The sequence below is a fragment of the Protopterus annectens genome, chromosome 9.part0, assembly GCF_019279795.1.
Source record: "Protopterus annectens isolate FY-2018-M chromosome 9.part0, PAN1.0, whole genome shotgun sequence".
Taxonomy (NCBI): domain Eukaryota; kingdom Metazoa; phylum Chordata; order Ceratodontiformes; family Protopteridae; genus Protopterus; species Protopterus annectens.
Genome location: NC_056743.1, coordinates 658,843,795 through 658,864,088, shown reverse-complemented (window position 1 = coordinate 658,864,088; position 20,294 = coordinate 658,843,795).

The following is a 20,294-nucleotide window of genomic DNA, read 5'->3' as shown; positions in this document are numbered from 1 at the left end:
TAAGACGCTGTCCGGTTTGATTCTCAGCTAGAGTGTCTTCTGCGTGGAGACATGCGTGAATGGGCGTACTTTCATTGAAAGTTGTGCATCAGAGCTGGTAACTCAATACGTAAAAATTAACTACCAATCATTAGAGGACCGGAGTTCTGCTGTGGCGACCCCTAACCTGGAAAAGCTGAAAGACACAGACAGACAGTATACATATATTATTGGAGTATTATTTTTTTTGTCATTGGTGCTTATGATTTGTTTTGGTAATGTAACTCAAAAAAACATATGTTAAGTGGATTTTTTTAAAACACGAATGTCTATGTGTGCCTGTGCATGCACGTGAGTGTGTGTGTGTGTGTGTGTGTGTGTGTGTGTGTGTGTGTGTGTGTGTGTGTGTGTGTGTGTGTGTGTGTTTGTGTGTGTGTGCATGCACATATGCATATATGTGTGTGTTTTTGTGCAAGCATGTGTTTGTGCATATATGTAGTTGTAGAATCTTTAGTTTTTTTTTTTTTTTAATTTTGCTAATTGCAGAAGCCCTCTGGAACTTATGTCATTTTCTCAGGAGTGATCTAGAAGAACAAGAAAATAAAAGGACAACTACATCCTATGCACAGCACTGACGTCTCTCAGAGTATATTTTCCTCCATACAAAATAATCCTTACACTGTACATATAAAACTTTCATGACTTAGATTTTTATCTCCCCTGCATCATTTCTAACCTTTTCAGCACCCTCAGTGCATATCATGTTAATTTTCAATGCAATCACATGCTACTGGCTTTAGAAATTTGTCACCCTGGCTCTTGCATCACCCTACCCATTACATTTTAATTATTGTGGTCAAAGAAAAACGCACATGGCACAGTATATGTAGCTTTCTTTTTTCTTTCCTACCCAACTGATTTATCTATTGAGTATCTAAGAAGTCACAACTTTTTTATTTGATACTGTCATTTAAAACTGTCTTTTTTCTCTCCCTTGGGACCAGAAAAATGTTGAACTTTTGAGAAGTGAATGAATGTTTTTTTTTACTGCAACACTGATTAAACCTGACAACATAGACAGGTGTAGACTGACTTGTGGAGTCCACTATTTCTTAGATTCATAGGTGTGTACTAGGCTAATGGCCCTAGAGCCTTTACGAGCCTAGCCCATAGGACTGCCCTGGTATGGTGCTGCCTGGCGTTATTTTCCAGTTCTTATCAAGCAAGGCCACTGAAGTGATTCCCAGGGTGAATTTTCTTTTTCCCATCCATTTGTCAAGATTTCTTTTGAAGAGGGCCAGTGAGGTGCTCTGCTTGATGTGTATTGGAAGTCTGTTCCAGTGCATGGGCAGTCTCTGGGTTAAGAACCTGTCTCTCCAGTATGTTCTGTTGATTGAGATAATGAGGTTGAGGTCTCTGGAGCATGTGGTGTGGAGGGACTGGGATTTTTTTAGATGTAGCATATCTAACAGGGTTGGGCCAGATGTGGCTTTGTACATCAAGCAGAGAAGTAGGCAATATGAGACCGAGAATAGCTGGAGTTTTTTGGGTCTGTCCATATACAACATGTGTTTAAGACCCAGTATCCTCTTTGCGAGGTACATTTTTGGTCTCTCCAGTTGTTGCAGGTGTCTGGTGAGTTACATGCCAAATGGGGCATTGTACTCAATGATTGGCCTAATGAGGGAAGAGTAGAGGGAGACAATAACCTCCTTCTTCCTAGATGCGAAACTCTCAGTAATGAGATGTGCCACATAGAAGGACTTTTTGACCACAGTGGCTATGTGGTGGTCAAACGAGAGGTTGCTATCAATCTGTGTTCCCAGATCTCTTCTAACACCTTCAGTGTTCAGTGGACTACAATCAGTGTGGTAATTCAATTTAAGGCCATGGTTTTGACACCAGTCGTTGATCTCGATGAGTCCTTTTTGTAGGATGTCTACATCACCTGGGGAGTTGATTATGGCTCCCAGCTTGTAATCATCTGCAAACTTGGTCAACCAGAGACCCTATGTGTCAGTCTGGACTTCAGAAAAGTAGATGCCAAACAGGACAGGACCCAGGACTGATCCCTGTGGAACTCCACTCGTGACTGGTCAGCAGTCTGACTTGGAGTCTGGTACTTTTACACTGTGGGTTCTATCTGTTAGCCATTTTGCCACCCACCTAGTGATATAGGGGTTGATGCCTAGTTTAGTGAGTTTATCTATGATTCCAGAGTAGTGAATGTTATCAAAGGCTTTGGTCAGATCGAGGTAGGCTGTTTGAACTACCTTGCCTTCATCCACAGCTCTGGTGACTGACTCGAAGAAGTCAACCAGGTTGAGCAGGCATAATCTTCCCTTCACAAAGCCAAATTGCGTGGGATCCAGAGTTTGGAGATTCCCTATATCCTTATTTATTAGATCCATGATGATGTGCTCCATAGCCTTACATATCATACTCATCAGGCTAATGGGGCGATAGTTTCCAGGGTCTGTAGTTGCTCCCCCTTTATGGAGAGGGATTACTGTAACAATGCACCATTCAGTAAGGACAAAGCCTAAGGTGAGGCTGTGATTGAACAGAGCACATAGGTGTGGTGCCAGTTTATTTTGTAGTTCATGTAGAACATAGCCAGGGATATTGTTGGGTCCCATGGAAGCTGTATTCTTGGCCTTGGACTGTGCAGTTTTAACCTGCGCAGCAGTAATACTGGGTGCCTAGCATTCTTTTGGTATTGTGATTTTTTTAGGGGGGGGGTGAGGGGTAAAGTTGGCGCTGAGTCTATTGGCCAGTATATTGGCAATATCTGTTGGCTCAGTATAAAAGGTACCATTATGCAGTAGCTTAGAGCAAACCTGGGTATTGCTGTGGAGATTCTTGACCTAACCATTGAAGGTCTTGTGATTATCTTAAGTATCTGCTGCCATCTTGTTTTCATAGCTAGCTTTAGAGGATTTGATGAGGGATCTCAACTTTTTGTTCAGGTTAATAAGGGAGTTTTTTCCAGTCTTGAGACTTCAACATTTTCTGCAACAGTTTCTTTCTTCTGTTGTAGAGTTTGTTTATGGCAGGGGACCACCAGATTGGCTTCCTTTTTTTGGAGGAGAGCATCTTGGTTCTGTTGCGTATGGCCAGTTTCATGCATTTGTGTTTGATTCAGGAGTCATGCACCCATTTTCCATCTGCATGGGTGACGTGAAGTTAGCCACCTCTGTTTTTAGGAGTCCAAAGTTAGTTCTGGAGAAGCTTTTCATGGTGGTTAACTTTGCGGGGGGGTGTGGGTGGGATGAGGATATCCATGGTGATTAGTTTGTGGTCATATCTAACCAGGGAAGAGTTGACTATTGGTGCAGAGCAACAGTCACCCATGTTAGTGATAACAAGGTCAAGGATGTTGCTCCCTCTAGTGGGGGTAAGAATGAGCTGGTCCAGGGCATTGGAATTAATGAATTCCAGGAAATATTGGGCAAGGGTATTGGTACATGAGTAGTTTTCCCAGTTAATGGAGGGATAGTTGAAGTCGCCCAGTATGCGGGTATTGGGTTGGACCCTAATATTTTCCAGGGTGCTTAGGAACATGGAGTGAGAGTCTCACAACATGGTTTGGGACCTATAGCAGGCTACAACCTGAATCCCTGTCTTACCCAGAGTTAGTTGTACCTGAAGTATCTCTGTTGCGTTATGTTGGGCTACCAGTCTGGAGGCGTGTATATCCTTTATGAATATGAAGACACCACCACCTTTGGAGCTTTGGTTCAAGTTTTTGGGCCGAAAGGTGTGGAATGAATTATAGCCTGGTAGTGCAGGGGTGCTTTCTGTTGCCTTGAAGCAGGTGTCTGTTATGGCACAAACGTCAATGTTCTCTATTTTAAGGAGTGCTTTGAGCGAGTACATCTTGAGATTTAGATTTCTAGCATTGAGCATCATAACCCTCAGATTGCATTTATTTATAGCAGTCATGGTGGTAATTTGGTCCTTGGAACACCACCTAAAATAGGCCCTATAGGGGTGGCAAGAGCCTTTGCCAGTATATGGAATCCCAGGGGTGACAGATGCAGGCCATCTCTAGCAATGTATCGAGGTCTGTCAATCGTGTCATCCCAGGCAGACAGATACTGGATCTCCTTAGAATGACACCAGAAACTTAGCCATTTGTTGAAATCAATAATTTTCTGCTCATATGACCTCTAACCGGGAAAAGCTGAAAGACACAACAACTGTGGTATCAATTCTGGGTGATGGTAGAATGCTTCTCAGGGCTAGGGTCATACCCGCCTGGGCCACATGATCCGAGAGCTCCTCCATGTCTCTTTTCATGTTGTCCAGGGAGGTACATCTCAGGTCATTCACACCAACACGGACAATGACAGAGTCATATTTGTACTTGTTGTGGAGTAACCTGAGTTTGTGCATTATGTGATGGATCCTGGCACCCGACAGGCAGCTGACTGTTACCTTCTCCTTATTCACCCTAGTTGTGTTTTCAAAAACTCTAAGCAATATTTGTCAGCAGAAAAAACTGCATACTGTAGTGTGTTTAAAGTAAGAAATGAAAAAAAAAAACACAAACCAGAGATTGTCAATGAAAGAAAGTATCAAATAGTGTGTGTGTCTAAAGATTCTCAGTGTAGAGAGTTGTTCTGAGAACTGCCTTTCTAAGAAAATTCAAACATAATGTGGCATAAGCCAGAGTTATAAAGCCCAGCGATAATATAAACTAATGTCATTATGTCTACCTCGCATCAGGGTACTTTAGACTAGACAAAATAAATATTTGACTTAGACTTGTACAGAAAAACAAGAATAGCATATAACACTAAATAAGGTAATGTTACAGACTTTTTTTTTGTTTTTGTTACTGAGTTTGTTTAAGTAACTTGTTTAGTGTTACACATTAAGCAGATCTGAGGTGACAGGATTCAAACTCATGTCTGCAACTTTATTGTGCAGTATTTGGATTTCTGTGCCATATGGCTCTTCCTTATTCCCTTGTTTCACCTATTATGATTTTTTCTAACTTAGCCTTCTGTTTTGATATCGCTTAGTCAAAGAGAATCTCTGTGTTTAAAAGCATTACAGCTGTTCTCAGTTAGAGAATCTCTGTGTTTAAAAGCATTACAGCTGTTCTCAGTTAGAGAATCTTTGTGTTTAAAAGCATTACAGCTGTTCTCAGTTAGAGAATCTCTGTGTTTAAAAGCATTACAGCTGTTCTCAGTTAGAGAATCTCTGTGTTTTAAAGCATTACAGCTGTTCTCAGTTAGAGAATCTCTGTGTTTAAAAGCATTACAGCTGTTCTCAGTTAGAGAATCTGTGTTTAAAAGCATTACAGCTGTTCTCAGTTAGAGAATCTCTGTGTTTAAAAGCATTACAGCTGTTCTCAGTTAGAGAATCTCTGTGTTTAAAAGCATTACAGCTGTTCTCAGTTAGAGAATCTCTGTGTTTTAAAGCATTACAGCTGTTCTCAGTTAGAGAATCTCTGTGTTTAAAAGCATTACAGCTGTTCTCAGTTAGAGAATCTCTGTGTTTAAAAGCATTACAGCTGTTCTCAGGTAGAGAATCTCTGTGTTTTAAAGCATTACAGCTGTTCTCAGTTAGAGAATCTCTGTGTTTAAAAGCATTACAGCTGTTCTCAGTTAGAGAATCTCTGTGTTTAAAAGCATTACAGCTGTTCTCAGTTAGAGAATCTCTGTGTTTAAAAGCATTACAGCTGTTCTCAGTTAGAGAATCTCTGTGTTTAAAAGCATTACAGCTGTTCTCAGTTAGAGAATCTGTGTTTAAAAGCATTACAGCTGTTCTCAGTTAGAGAATCTCTGTGTTTAAAAGCATTACAGCTGTTCTCAGTTAGAGAATCTCTGTGTTTAAAAGCATTACAGCTGTTCTCAGTTAGAGAATCTCTGTGTTTTAAAGCATTACAGCTGTTCTCAGTTAGAGAATCTCTGTGTTTAAAAGCATTACAGCTGTTCTCAGTTAGAGAATCTCTGTGTTTAAAAGCATTACAGCTGTTCTCAGTTAGAGAATCTCTGTGTTTTAAAGCATTACAGCTGTTCTCAGTTAGAGAATCTCTGTGTTTAAAAGCATTACAGCTGTTCTCAGTTACAGATAAAGTTCTCTTGCTTTACATGACAGTGATTCAGTGACACGCACAGGCTTCTGCTGTGCTTTGTTAGCACTTATCACTTCCATCATCATTAGCTGGTCATTACTTCTAACCCACAATTCTGTTAATAGAGTGCCATCCACCTGAATGATGGGTTCTTGTCACAGTTTTCAGTCCCAAATCTGACCATGCTGATGTCATGTAAATATGCAAGAAAATGTGTGTAAGGCTATTGCTCACACAGTCATTTGTAGATTTCCCAATAACAAGTTGATAAAAAAGACAACAATCCAAAGGAGGAACCAGCAACAAATATTTACCTGCAACCTAGTAACTTCTTGTTCTGCTTCCTGATTCCCATTGTTTGAAAACTATCAGTAAAATAGTTGGCATTGAATTCTGTTTTTTTTCATATTTGCATCAGAAAGCAAGCAGTGGTCCAGTCTGTAGATATGAAATATAGGTATCCTTTATGAAGGGATATACCTGTAATAGATGGTCATGGTAATGCCAGCTGCCTGAGCCTAGACAACTATTTATAGGTTCATAGGTAGGTTCACTGAGCCTCTGTCAAGAAGAGCCAATGAAGTGATCCCAGGGGTGTATTTTCTGTTACCCATCCACTCGTCAGGGTTTCTTTTGAAGAGTGTTAGTTAAATTGGGACTATGCAGACTAAATTGGGAATTGTCTTGCACAAGCTCAGGAAAACATATGCTTTAAAATAATAATAAATGCATCTAAGAAAATCAAATGTTAACAAATGTAAATTAACAGAAACAGAGATAACGTAATAGATACAATCAAAATCTCTCATAGGGAGATCATTAACAGCTTAGGTGCTTGAAGAGCTGGGCAGTGGACGATGGGATTGAGTGACCTGCCCATTATGGGGGGAGGGAGATGGTGGATATGGCCAGTCAATTCTTCTTGTGTTATTGAAGGCCTGCATGTTCTCCAGTGTTATTGGAGGTCTGCATGTTAACAGCGGTCCTATGACCATCACAAGCTTATGATGGTTACTCTTAGGGAGTGTGTGTATGTGTAGGAGCAGAGCTAAGTCATAGGATGAGCGCATGATGCCCCACGTCAGCCACTACGGGATAAGACTAGGGCTGTTAAAGAGAAAACCCTACTATATAAAACAACTCTATGTTTGACTTAATTGGGAAAAGAGAGAAACAGGAAGTTAATTCAGCTCAATTTTTTTCAAATGAACACATGACTTAAACGTTTTTGCACAGTCAAGGAGCAGTTGACAGACACAAGAAAAATTCAGTGCCAAGAAGTGCCACAGTAGTGCCATTGACCCAAGAACTTACACATTTACCTTTAGTGCTGAAATACTAGAAGGCTGTGGGTTCTATTACCACCCCAGAAGCTTGGATTAGTTCTTTAATACTGACACCATAGTGCAGCATAAGGGGGTGTTGCACTCCCAAGCGTGCGGTCCTTCAGATGAGATGAGATGAGGCTCCATCTCCCTTGGTTTGGCAGTAGCTCTGGTGGATGCAACAGATCCTATGGCACTTATTGAAAGAAGTGAGGGAAGTTCCCTAGTAAACTGGCCAAATTTCCCCTTTAAAGTATGAAACCCACCAGAGGACTCCCTTGAAAAAAAAGGATGCTGGCCCAGTGGGATGAACCCAGTCAATAAGGCATAAATAAAATAAATATTAAAAACTATATACCCATTAGAAACAGAGAAAGGACAGACCTGGCCGCTGCCAAATTCTCTGTTGCTTAGTATCATCATGTGGAGAAAAGGGAATAAGGGAGCAGTATATTAATGGTACCCTCAATATGCAGACATAACAATACTTAGCTAGTTAATAAACATTTCATTTTTGGTTCCAAGTATTCATATGTAACAAGTTCCACAGTGGAAAAGGAAGATGAAAAGAAACATTATGTTTAGAAGAGATCCTTTGTATTTGTTCTGCAGAATCCAAGGAAACGGGTTATAGGGACAGCCCCAAAGAAATAGGAACCTACCGTAATGGATTTTCAGATTATATGTTTCCAAGGAATGAGTTGCAACCACATTTGGAGGTGGGGGCTTATATCTTCCAGCTATGCAAAATATTTTGAGCACTTCCTAGTGAAGGTAGTGGAAACATTACATAGTAATAAAGGTGGCATTCATCATAGCAGTCAGCCTTGTAACAGATGACGTCTTCATCTGTTTTATGGCACAGCTAGGCTCACCTGCCAGCTCAAAATCTGCTGAGCTTGCTGCAGTGTCATGCATGCATTAATCTGCAAAAAAATGTCTCTTCCTCTGCAGGAAATGCTGCAGAACCCATTTAAACTTGGCAGGTCTGGTGGAAAAGAGAAAAGCTCATGGTTACAGTTTTATGACTGTGTGAGTGTTTGCGGGGGAGGGGGATTCCAGTGACACTTAACCTGCTGTGAAATGGTGCTGAAATGCTTCACACCTTCTCATCATCAACAAAATCTGAGATGCTAGATGTGAAACAAAAGGAAACAAAAGTATATTACAGGAGGTAGAATGAACTATCATGGCTGTGACATGTGAAAAACAGTGGGAGGAGGCTGCTGCTTCTAAGACTTTTTAATTCCAAAAGAAGTATCACAGAAATTGTAGTGCTCATGTTGGTACACATTGTCCTGCATGGGACAGCACCTTCCTTGTCTGGGACAGTAGTGATTGTCCTCTGAGTATGGAGCATGTGATTAAAAAGGGTAAGAAGCTCAGTCATAAACTGCAGGGCAACCTGCGGGATAGAAGGCAACTGGTTAGAATAAACAGTGCACCTCTAAAGCAAATTTCACACTCCTCAAAACCGAGGTGGAATCCTTCAAAGCCCCTGGGCCTGTGGAAAATACGGCCCAGACCGCAGAATCCTTTATAAACGCATTCTATGAACACCTTCAGGAATGCATGGATCATGCGATCCCAAATAAAACCAAGACCCAATCCTCCAAAGGCAGACGTCCTGTCTGGTGGACCCCAGCCATAAACAAACTATACAATAGAAGGAGTAAGCTACTAAATGATAGAGCAAAATCCCAAAAAGGGAAGGCATCACTGATCAGTATTAGCAAAAAACTATGGGCACTCATAAAATTGTCTAAGGCCAGCTTCGAGAGAAAAATTGCACAGGACACTAAGGATAATCACAAGGCTTTCTTTAGTTATGTTAGGAACCTGGGTGGTAATTCCCAGATATGCTCAGAATTAGTCCAAAATGACAAAAAATACACTGAACCCACAGACATTGCCAACATCCTAGCTGACAGCTTCAGCGCAAACTTCTCCCCCCCTCCCCACCAAAATGGCAAATATCTATCCCAGCAGAGTGCTGCCCCCCTGACATCTCAGATGCTCAGGTAAGAGCCGCCCTCTCCAAAGCAAAAAACACAGCATCAATGGGACCAGACGGTGTCCTGGGCTGCGTCCTACATGGACTCCAAGAAGAGCTAAACCCAAACATAAAACTACTGTTCAATCTCAGCCTTACTACAGGATATGTGCCCAAAGAGTGGCGTACAGCAACAGTGGTCCCTCTCCATAAAGGTGGTGCCTCAACGGATCCTGGAAACTATCGCCCCATAAGCCTGACTAGCTTGGTCTGCAAAGCTATGGAAAGGATCATCATGGACCTCATAAATAAAGATATTGGGGACCTACAGACACTGGATCCTACCCAGTTCGGCTTTGTTAAGGGCAGATCCTGCCTCTTAAGCCTGGTGGATTTCTTTGAAACAGTCACCAAGGCCATTGACGAGGGGAAGGTGGTTCACACAGCCTACCTGGACCTCGCAAAAGCCTTCGATACAATACCCCACTCAGGCATTATAGATAAGCTCACCAGCTTAAATATAAACCCCTATGTCACTAGATGGATTGCAAACTGGCTCAAGGACAGAACCCACATGGTTAGAATTGCTGGAGCCATGTCAGACTCCAAACCAGTTACAAGTGGTGTCCCACAAGGCTCAGTCCTGGGACCTCTCTTGTTCGGTATATATTTCTCGGAGGTACAGGCCAACACAGAAGGACTGTGGCTGACCAAGTTCGCAGATGACTGCAAACTGGGCACCATAATCGACTCTCCAGCCGACACAAGCATCCTCCAAAAGGGCCTCATAGAAACAGACAACTGGTGCCAGAGCCATGGCCTCAAGCTAAATGCCAAAAAGTGTATAGTCATCCCCTTTGGCAAAAACAAAGTGCCCACAAATTACCACATAGGTGGTAATCCATTAAGTACAGAAGAAACAATTAGGGACCTGGGGACCCAGGTTGATAGCAATCTCTCATTTGACAACCACGTGGCCAAAGTGGTTAGAAAAACATTTTATTTAGCCCACCTAATCATGAAGGGATTCACATCTAGATCAGGGGAGGTCATCGTGCCTCTTTACTCATCCCTCATCAGGCCCATAATTGAGTACAATGCCCCTTTTGGGATGTACCTTACCAGACACCTGCAGCAACTGGAAAGACCCCAGAAGTACCTCACCAAGAGGATCAAAGGGCTCAAACAGATGCCATATGCTGCCCGGTTAAAGAAACTCCAGCTCTACTCAGTGGCATACCGCCTGTTCAGAGGCGATCTGTGCCTGACGTATAAAGCCATGTCCAACCCGGAATTAATGGACATGCTGCACCTCAGAAAATCCAAATCCCATCGAGCAACGCTCGAGAGACTTGAACCTCAGCACTGAAATAAATAGGACATGCTGGAGGGCCTCACAGATTCATAACCCAGAGGCTCCCTTCACTCTGGAATAAAATCCCAGTCCAGGTTAGGCAGAGTCCCTCATTGACTCTCTTCAAGAGGCTTATAGGCAGAGTCCCTCATTGACTCTCTTCAAGAGGAATCTTGATGAGTGGATGGGAGATCGTAGGTTTACCCCGGGTATCACTTCTGTGTCACTGTTAGACAGAGGCACAGTATACTAACCTCGAAAAAGGGCATAGCAAAATAAATTTAAAATGGGTGGTGAAAGCCAAACACATTCTGGCTAGGCTTATAAATGCCCTAGGGCAGATAGCCTAGTATGAACCTATGAACCTGTAAGCAGTGAAATGAAAGCTATTACTTCTAGAGATAGTCCACTGAAATTTGTACGGGGAACCCAACCTAGTGCACTTTTAGAGGCACTGACAAATGCACAACCTCTAAGTTTTCTGCCAAGACTTAATTAGCAAGTTGAGCAGCACAGAGCAGACAGAGGTCACTCAAAGATTTTTAACAGAAAGAGCTCTAAGTTGAGTCCAAGCACGGAAATTAATATATGTCAGTATGTTTGGTTTTAAGTTAGTTGTGATTATATTTTAATGGCTTCTGTTACATTTTTGGACCTCAGAAATGTGTACCCAATGAAGCAAAATCCAATCAGGCGAAGTTCTGTCTATGTGTAGTTGAAGTCTATGAAATAAGAAGTTGAACTAGTAAAACTCAAATATACGCAGTCCTCCACATACAGTTTTCTCTCATGTTGCAGGAACACTGCTGTGGCTTGGAGAATCATGGACTTTTGATAATTCTATTTTATTATTAAAATATGCCTCTGGCCCTTCTCTTTCCTCTGCAATGTGCAACGACCACAGTAAATCAGTTTTGGTATTATTGCCATGTTGTTTAAATTCCATTGAGAATGTTAATTTCAAAACCAGATGTGAATGGAATTTTCACAGCAGATTAGATCTCTAAAATGTGCACATTAAGGTCTATATTACTGTGAATGAGAATGACTGTGCTTTAAGCAAAAGAAACATGAGATGCTTGTTTGATGCAAACCTAAAGCAGTCTCTCCTTTTTCAAAAATGTGAGCATAGACACCAGAGATGAAAAAAAATGTTTATAATTGATTAAACAAGTTAAAAGCCGATTCATGACAAGGTCATCTTCCATTTTAATTTACAGAAATATAGAATCCTGTACTTACAGTTTTAATTAGGCATCAGACCTCTCAACCTCTCATCTCCAAAATGTGGAACACTGCCTCTCACAATTTCGAACAAATGGGTAAAATGTGGAACACTTTCTTGCAGCCTACTAGCAACTTTAATCTGGAAGTTCATGGGATAGTTAAAATGTATTATTTTATACTTATTAAAAATCTTTCTATGTATTAATGTGATCCACTATTATTTAACAAGGATATGAGTTTAAAAAATTGGTAACACTGAATGTGTGAAAGATCATTTAAATATGAAACTGTGAGGAACAAACGAGGAACACAGACTTTTTAAATTTCAAAATGAGGAACGTTCCTTGGAATGAGGTACAGTTGAAAGGTATGTTAAGCACTACTTTTTGCATTACGGTAGCTTTGGATATATCCAAGTAGAACATCATTCTGTTTTTCTCAGCCTACTTTTGTAAATTAAAAGGCAAGAAACAAATAATTAAATAATACAGCATATCCATGCAGCACCAAAGGTTCCAATGGCAAAAGAGTCCCACTAATCCTCATATGGAACATTACCATCCTGGAATAAAAAAAAGACAACAATTACTCAGCTAAAGCAATCTTCATTACAAAAAGCTATTAAGAGAATTAAGAGCACCATCTGTCCTCTATTGTTGCCCTACCTTTATATCTTTTCACTATAATTTTCAGGCTGTTGCTGATACAGGTCCACTTATGATCAGATCACTACCCCAGTCAACAAACAAAACAAATAAATAAATACTCCACTGTGCATATGCAAATACATACACACATGGGCACACACACACACATGCACATAAACAAGCATATACACAGATCTGCACACATAAACATCATCTGTATTTTCACACACACACACACACACACACACACACACACACACACACACACACACGCAAGCATATACACACATCTGCACACATAAACATCATCTGTAGTTTCACACACACACACACACACACACACACACACACACACACACACACACACACATAAACAAGCATATACACACATCTGCACACATAAACATCATCTGTATTTTCACACACACACACACACACACACACACACACACACACACACACACACACACACACACACACTATATATATATATATATATATGTATTTATGCATGTATAGTTGCGTATATGTATGTACGAATCAGCAAAGACACCAGAAATAAGTTTCAAACAACAGATGCAAAGAGACACTTGCACCAAATACACAATTCTTCACAAAAAATAACATGGGTTCCACCTTAATCATGGAATCAAATAAGAAGTGTGGCAACAATGCAAAATGTTTCTGTGATGCTTTCTACGTGGGTCAAACAAGACATGCCTTAAAAGATAGATTTTCTACACATCTAAGTGACATTAGATGTAAAAAGAAAAAAGCAGTAATGATATATATATATATATATATATATATATATATATATATATATATATATATATATATATATATATATATATATATATATATATATACACACACACACACACACACACACACACACACACACACACACACACACACACACACACACTGTTTTATTTAAATGTTTTATTCAGTTTTAATGGCATTGATGCTGTTTTTCCAGACTTCTAATGTGCACAGGGAACATATACAAAGTTGTTGTTTGTCTTTCAGCTTTTCCCGGTTAGGGGTCGCCACAGCGGAACTCCGGTCCGCTAATGATTGGCAGTAGATTTTCACGAATGCCAAGGTGCCAGCTCGACGTCCAACCTTCAACGAAGGCACACCCATTTACGCATGTCTTTTGAACGCCACCCAACCATGGGGAGGACATGCAGACTCCACACAGAAGGCACTCCCCGCACTCCAGCTGAGAATCGAACGGGAGAACCTCTTCCTGTGAGGCAACAACGTTACTGCTGCACCACCGCATATACAAAGTATTCTTGATAAAAAAGTGGATTGTAAAGATGGGGCATTGTGAATTTCACTGTTTAAGTACAAAGAAAATGGTAGAACTGTGTTCATTTTTTTCTTTATTTTTCACCACTGGCATCAGTGTATCCTTGTCATGTGACTTATCTGAATTGTTATAGAACCCTGGCCCAATAATTTTCTCCCTTTTCACCAACAACATGCACTCTGCCACCAAACATGCCTCTCTCTCATACAGTATGAAGATGATTCCAGCCTCGTTTGCTCAGCCCCAACTCTGAACAGAACTCCAACAGATCACCCAAGAATCATTCTCTTCAGTTGAAAGCTGACTGTCTAATGCCCAGCTTCTTCTCCATCCAAATAAAACCAAACTCCTCATCTTCCAATGCTCCAAATCTATCCCAAACACCCCACACTTCACTATACAAGCAAAGGATAATACTTCCATTTTACCAACAGTCCACACAAAACAGATAGACAATAATCTCATATTTGACACCCACATATCACTAATAATAAAAAAGGTCACAAAAAAAGGGTGCCTTATATAGAAGCCACCAATACCTCACCAAACAAGCAAGAATCTCTGTTGCTAATTCCCAACTAATCTCCACCCTACTCTACACATCACCCATACTTACAAATCTTAGACAGTCAGACCTAAACAAATTTGAAGCCTGCTACAATAAAAATCGCAAAATTTGCCACTTGTGCCTTCTACCGCAGCCACCACTGTGTCTCCCTTAAAGATCTTGACTGGCTTGAACTCCCAAAACACCTACACCAAACTCATCTTAACTTTGCTCATAAACTAGTAAACCACCCTCTCAGAATCCCATCGCTCCATACAATTCTCCAACCCTACCACTCTTCCAGACCACTACGCTCCTGCAAGACAAATCTACTCCAGGTCACCAAAGCCAAAAACTCAGCAGGTAAAGCACTATTTTCCTGCGCCATATCCAAGCTCTGGAACAACCTTCCCACTACCATAACTACCCTTACTTCCTGCAGTATTTTCAAGCCTACACATAAATCTCACTTAAATTCACACTGGCTTTGTCCTTGTCCAAACCCCGACTAATAACCCCCCTTCAACCCTTTTCTCCTTTCCCAGATTTAGATAGAGTATCCCTCTATCACTATAAAACTGAACTGAAGATTACTCACTGCTTGTTAATCCTTCCAGGATTTAGTTATTTAGTCTATTATTATTGTTATCTAGTTACTGTTTAGAAATTTTGTAGCACTGGGGGCAGAGCCTAAATGGCCAACTGTTAGCAGCATTATTTTGAGCTCCTTAAACTACACCAAATTACAGGAAATCAGATTATCTAATTTCTTTGGAAATGAGACAAAACTGTTACTAAACTACTAATCTAAAGATATACCAACTTTGAGGATTTTACCTAAAACTTTTCCTGTCAAAATATTTTGGAGAAAAAACATCATTGTGGAACTGAGTAACATAAAGAACTCTGAATCTGTACTGAAGAAAGATATACAACAGATGTCTTCCACTCTTCAGGATCTCTCATTAAAGATGGACAAATGTACAGATAAACTTGAAAGTCTTAGAGATAACTGTCAAAATCAAACTGGCATCTTAAAAGAGATTCTTCAACAGCAACAATCCAAATTAATAGACATTGAAACATCACTTACTGATATTGATGGAAGGCTTAAGGAAGAAGAGAATCAGGTTGAATTTCTCACCCAACAAAATAATTGGTTAATCAACAAGCTCGATGACCTTGAAAACAGAGAAAGAAGAAATAATACAAGGATTTTTAATCTTCCTGAAAAGGCTGAGGGTGAGAACATCATTTTATTTTTAAATACTTGGCTCCCAAAATTACTTGATTTAAAGGAAGGTTTATCTAATGGTATTGAGAGAGCCCACAGAGCAATAGGGAAACTTTGCCATCATCAGTTTCTGCTTCTCCCAGGTCCATAATTGTCAAATGTCTTTCATAACTGCACAAAGATCTTATTCTCAAGTCAGCTTGGAGGAAAAGTCCCCTAACTTATAAGTAGCACCAGATAAGATTTGACAATGACTATTCATCAAGATTCTTAGAGCAAAGGAAGAAAGCCTGGTCATTAGTAAAATTTTTAAAACAAAAATAAAATCAAAACTCATCTCATATATCCAGCAAAAATCTGATTTTTTTTCCTCATATGACTTAAAAATCGTCAACACTATATAATAAACCATCTCCTTAATCAAAAACAGTATAATCCCCATTCTTGAAGATATGGACTGGTCAAGTTCTTTCACATTAAAAAGATCTCCTGAGAAAAATAACTGTCGGAAGTTGGGAAAAAGAAACAAAAAACTGAGCTTAAAAGCTAGACTACTTCCAAATCTCTCAAAGTATCTACTAAATGTTGAGTTTTAATCTTCTGAACAAAGAGTAAAAAAGTATGTATTCTTATATGTCTTTTTTACTTTTAATATACTACATGTCTTTATTCACTACCTGCTTTATAAATTAAGTATTTCATAATTTCTAGATATTTGAATCTCTAAGCATGTCTGTTATGGTTGAGCTTTGACTCATATTCAGATGTTTATTCACTTCACTAATTATTAGCCTTTTAATCTAATAACATTAACCTAGCACTATTATAACAATTTGTCCTTTATTTACATGACATGATGAGAAAACTATATATTTTTTGTGTGTAGTATTGCTTTAAAGTTATCTGATTTTTATTCTCTGGGATTTTTTTTTTAAGTTTCATGTTCATTGTTGGGACACAGAACTTACAGAGATAAAATGCCTTCATTTTGTATTGTAACGGTTTACATGTTTAATTCATCCTCACACTTTTTCACAGCTCAAGCGCATGTATGTACTCGAGCTTCTTTCATGTTCCTTTTAACAAACAATGATCCTTCTATGTGCTTACAAAACAAATTCTGTTACTCTCTATTTATACAAAGCAAAGCTAATTACAGTCTCATTTAATTTCTCACAGATGTGTATCCTTTACTGTTCACTATACACTATTTCCTGAATTGTTTTTTGTAGTCTGCTTATATTCATTGTATACGTATTAGAAATAACTTAATTTCAACATTAAAAATAAAATTAAGAGTTGATTTAGTCACCTTTTACAGCATTTCTTTCTAAACTAGGAGACATCATGAAACGATAGCAATCAGTCCATAGTTACATAGCTACGCACATACGTGAACTGTTTTGGAGTTCTTCTTAAAGGGGAAATACACCTAGGGCCAATTTAGAGTGTCCAATCCACCTAAGAAGTTTAAATTGTGAGTGTGTGTTTGCCTTCTGTGGAAGGTTGGGCATCGAGCTGGCAACTTGACACCATCAAAACTCCACTGCCAATCATGAGCGGACAGGTGATCCGCTGTGGTGACCCCTAACTGGGAAAAAGCCGAAAGAAGAAGAAGAAGCTACAAGGGTTGCAATGTGCAATCACGGGATAAAGAGACGGAAAAAAATAACTGTCAGAAATTCAGCATTTCCTGGCTTTTATGATTTTAGTTTATCTTAAGGTCTTAGTATATATGGAAATGGACAAGATGTGTGGAATCTAGGACCAGTTTTAAATATATTTCAGAGCTGTGTGCTTTTGTATTTTGTCATTTATACTTAAATAACCTCATACAAATACCTTGAGAAGGTATTTTTACCTAATGTAACACTCTATCAGGGTTAGTAAAGTTTAATTATTCATCTTTAGAAAATTGTTTCTTGATGTCTATTTATTATATAGAAGAAATCATTTAACTTTCAGGAAACGTTTACAATTATTTTGTGCTAAAAGTCATTTGTGAAAGCTTAACAACAAAACTTAGTTAAAATTCTTAATTGGCAGTTTTTTTTTGTTCGTTTTTTTTTTATATTGCAGACAGCTTAACCAACTAAATCCTATTTTTGATTATTGTCATACGATTTTCAACATCTGTACATTTCCAGAAACTACTTAGGAATAGATCCATTATGGTCTATCAGACTTGTTAACTCATAAATTGTAAGTGCTGTCAGAAGGATGCAAGAAAGTTTTATTTATCTTGACTTAGAATATACTAGTTTATTTTTGATAGTTACATTACTGGTTAAAAGATTTTATTTTCTGGTGAAACAAATCCTTGCCTTTGGTATTTGTATCCAAACATATATGTTGTTCCACATTTAATAGGAACAAATCCGCTAGCCTTAGGCAATAATTTTTTTCAGAATTAATGCCTTGTTGCTATAATGCCTATATGTAGATGGTGATTTCTGATGATATTAAATCCTAAAAATATTCTGGGTCACATTTAATTTCTTGGCTTTTGAAGTCAATTTCAATAGGCATTGAAATGTTAAATAGTGCTTTACTTTCATTCTCATTTCATAAGTGGTAACTAATTGGAGACTTTGTGAAAAGATATTTATCAGAATATTTTATATAGGTCCTGACACTCTGCTTTCTAAGTAACTATGTAAATATGTTGTGTGTTAAGAAATTAAGCAGATATTAGTTTTCCTAATTCGAACAAAAAGTCTAACAGCTCTCATATTTTTGAAATAACTTTAGCTTTTAAACATTACAGCTGTAAAATATGTCCTTCTAACTTATTATAATGGTCTAATGTTTTTGAACTGTTTTTATGCATATTCTAAAAAGATACTATAAACAAATTAAATGTGTTATTATTACATTAGCTCTCTACTGAGTTGGACAGTATAATATCTTGTCCTATATCATAGAGAAGTTCATCATATTATTTTATTAGTTGTCAAACAAAGAATACTTAACTGAATATTATAGGTTGTTTCAATTTTCTATATGTTTAAGATTCATACATATGTTTTTTCACTGACTATATGTGAGAACTTTAAATAAAAAAATAACCTGACAGATTGATGCATTTTGATATAAAGGTGACAACTAGTATGAATCCTGTATTGCATCTTAGATATTGACAGTCATTTAAGCTGTCATCAGGATTGATTATACTAGTGAAAAAAGGCATGCTAGAAAATGTATAGGGTTTTTAATGATTATTATCTACTCCCATGTTTTTAGGGAAGTATTTTGAAATAAAATGTTTCTATCCTGATTCAATGATATTATTAGTATACAACAATCCCCTTTTTAAGTTTCTTTAAGGTAAGATATAGTTATTTTATTATTGTATAAAGGGTTATACACATGAATTCTTTTCCACATTCTTGCATAAAGAAAATGAGATATTAATCACATCCTTCTATTTTTACCTTTAATTCAATTAACTTATATGAATATATTTCTCCTGCATTCATATTGGAGCTCAAGCTCACTTTGTTTGATTTATCTTTTGGTTTGATGGATAATTTGATAGATCAATTCACATCTATCAGATTAGGGGTGACTTTCACTCCGTGTTTAAAATTGTTTTTTATGATTAATTCATTTCTTATAAAATATGTATTTAATTATAATTTATTTTTTATTAGCCTGGCCTTAGTTGAACTATCCTTACCACTCTAACATAGAAAGAATATACATATTACCAATATCATTATCTATAATAATTACAAATAATATTATACAACATTCAGTCTTGGATTATTTAATCCATTAACATTTAGAGATAGTAATGTTAATTCCATTTAGTATGTTACAGTTGAATGAGATTTATTCATGATATTAACCAAGTAAAAGAGCCAATCTTTTAAAATACTTAAAAATCAACAAGATACTAGTTAAAAAGAAATCCTTAATAAATATTTTACATGAAGATCAAACAGGCTTCATTTACAGGAGACAGACACATGACAACATTCAAATGATTCTCACTCTTATAGATGTTATTAATGAAGATAATCAAGATGCTATTTTAATTTCCTTTGATATTGAAAAAGCTTTTGACACTTTACAGTGGAACTTTCTTTTTAAAATCACTAAAAATTTTTGATTTTCCCTCCCAATTTATACATCTGATAAAAAGTCTATATAGTATCAACCTTGCTTATGTAAAACTTGGCCCCATTTACTACAGAATCCATAAAAATTACCAAAGGAACTAAACAGGGCTGCCCTTTATCTCCTATTCTATTTGCCTTAGCCATTGAAATATTTGCAATCGCTATTCATCAATCACCAAAAATAACTGGTATTAAAATTCATGGACAATTCAACTCTGAAATCATGCTTTTTGCAGATGACATTCTTCTAACTTTGGGAGTTTCAGAAGAATCTCTGAAAGAATTAGATTTACTAAATGCTAAATGTTATCTTAATTTAGATTTAAGAATAAGTAACAACAAATCCAGATATATGATATTAAATAGAAAACATAACACACATTTTAACTCAAATCACATAATTGGCACATTAGTATCATCATAAATTACTTAGGAATAACCTTATGTGATAATAA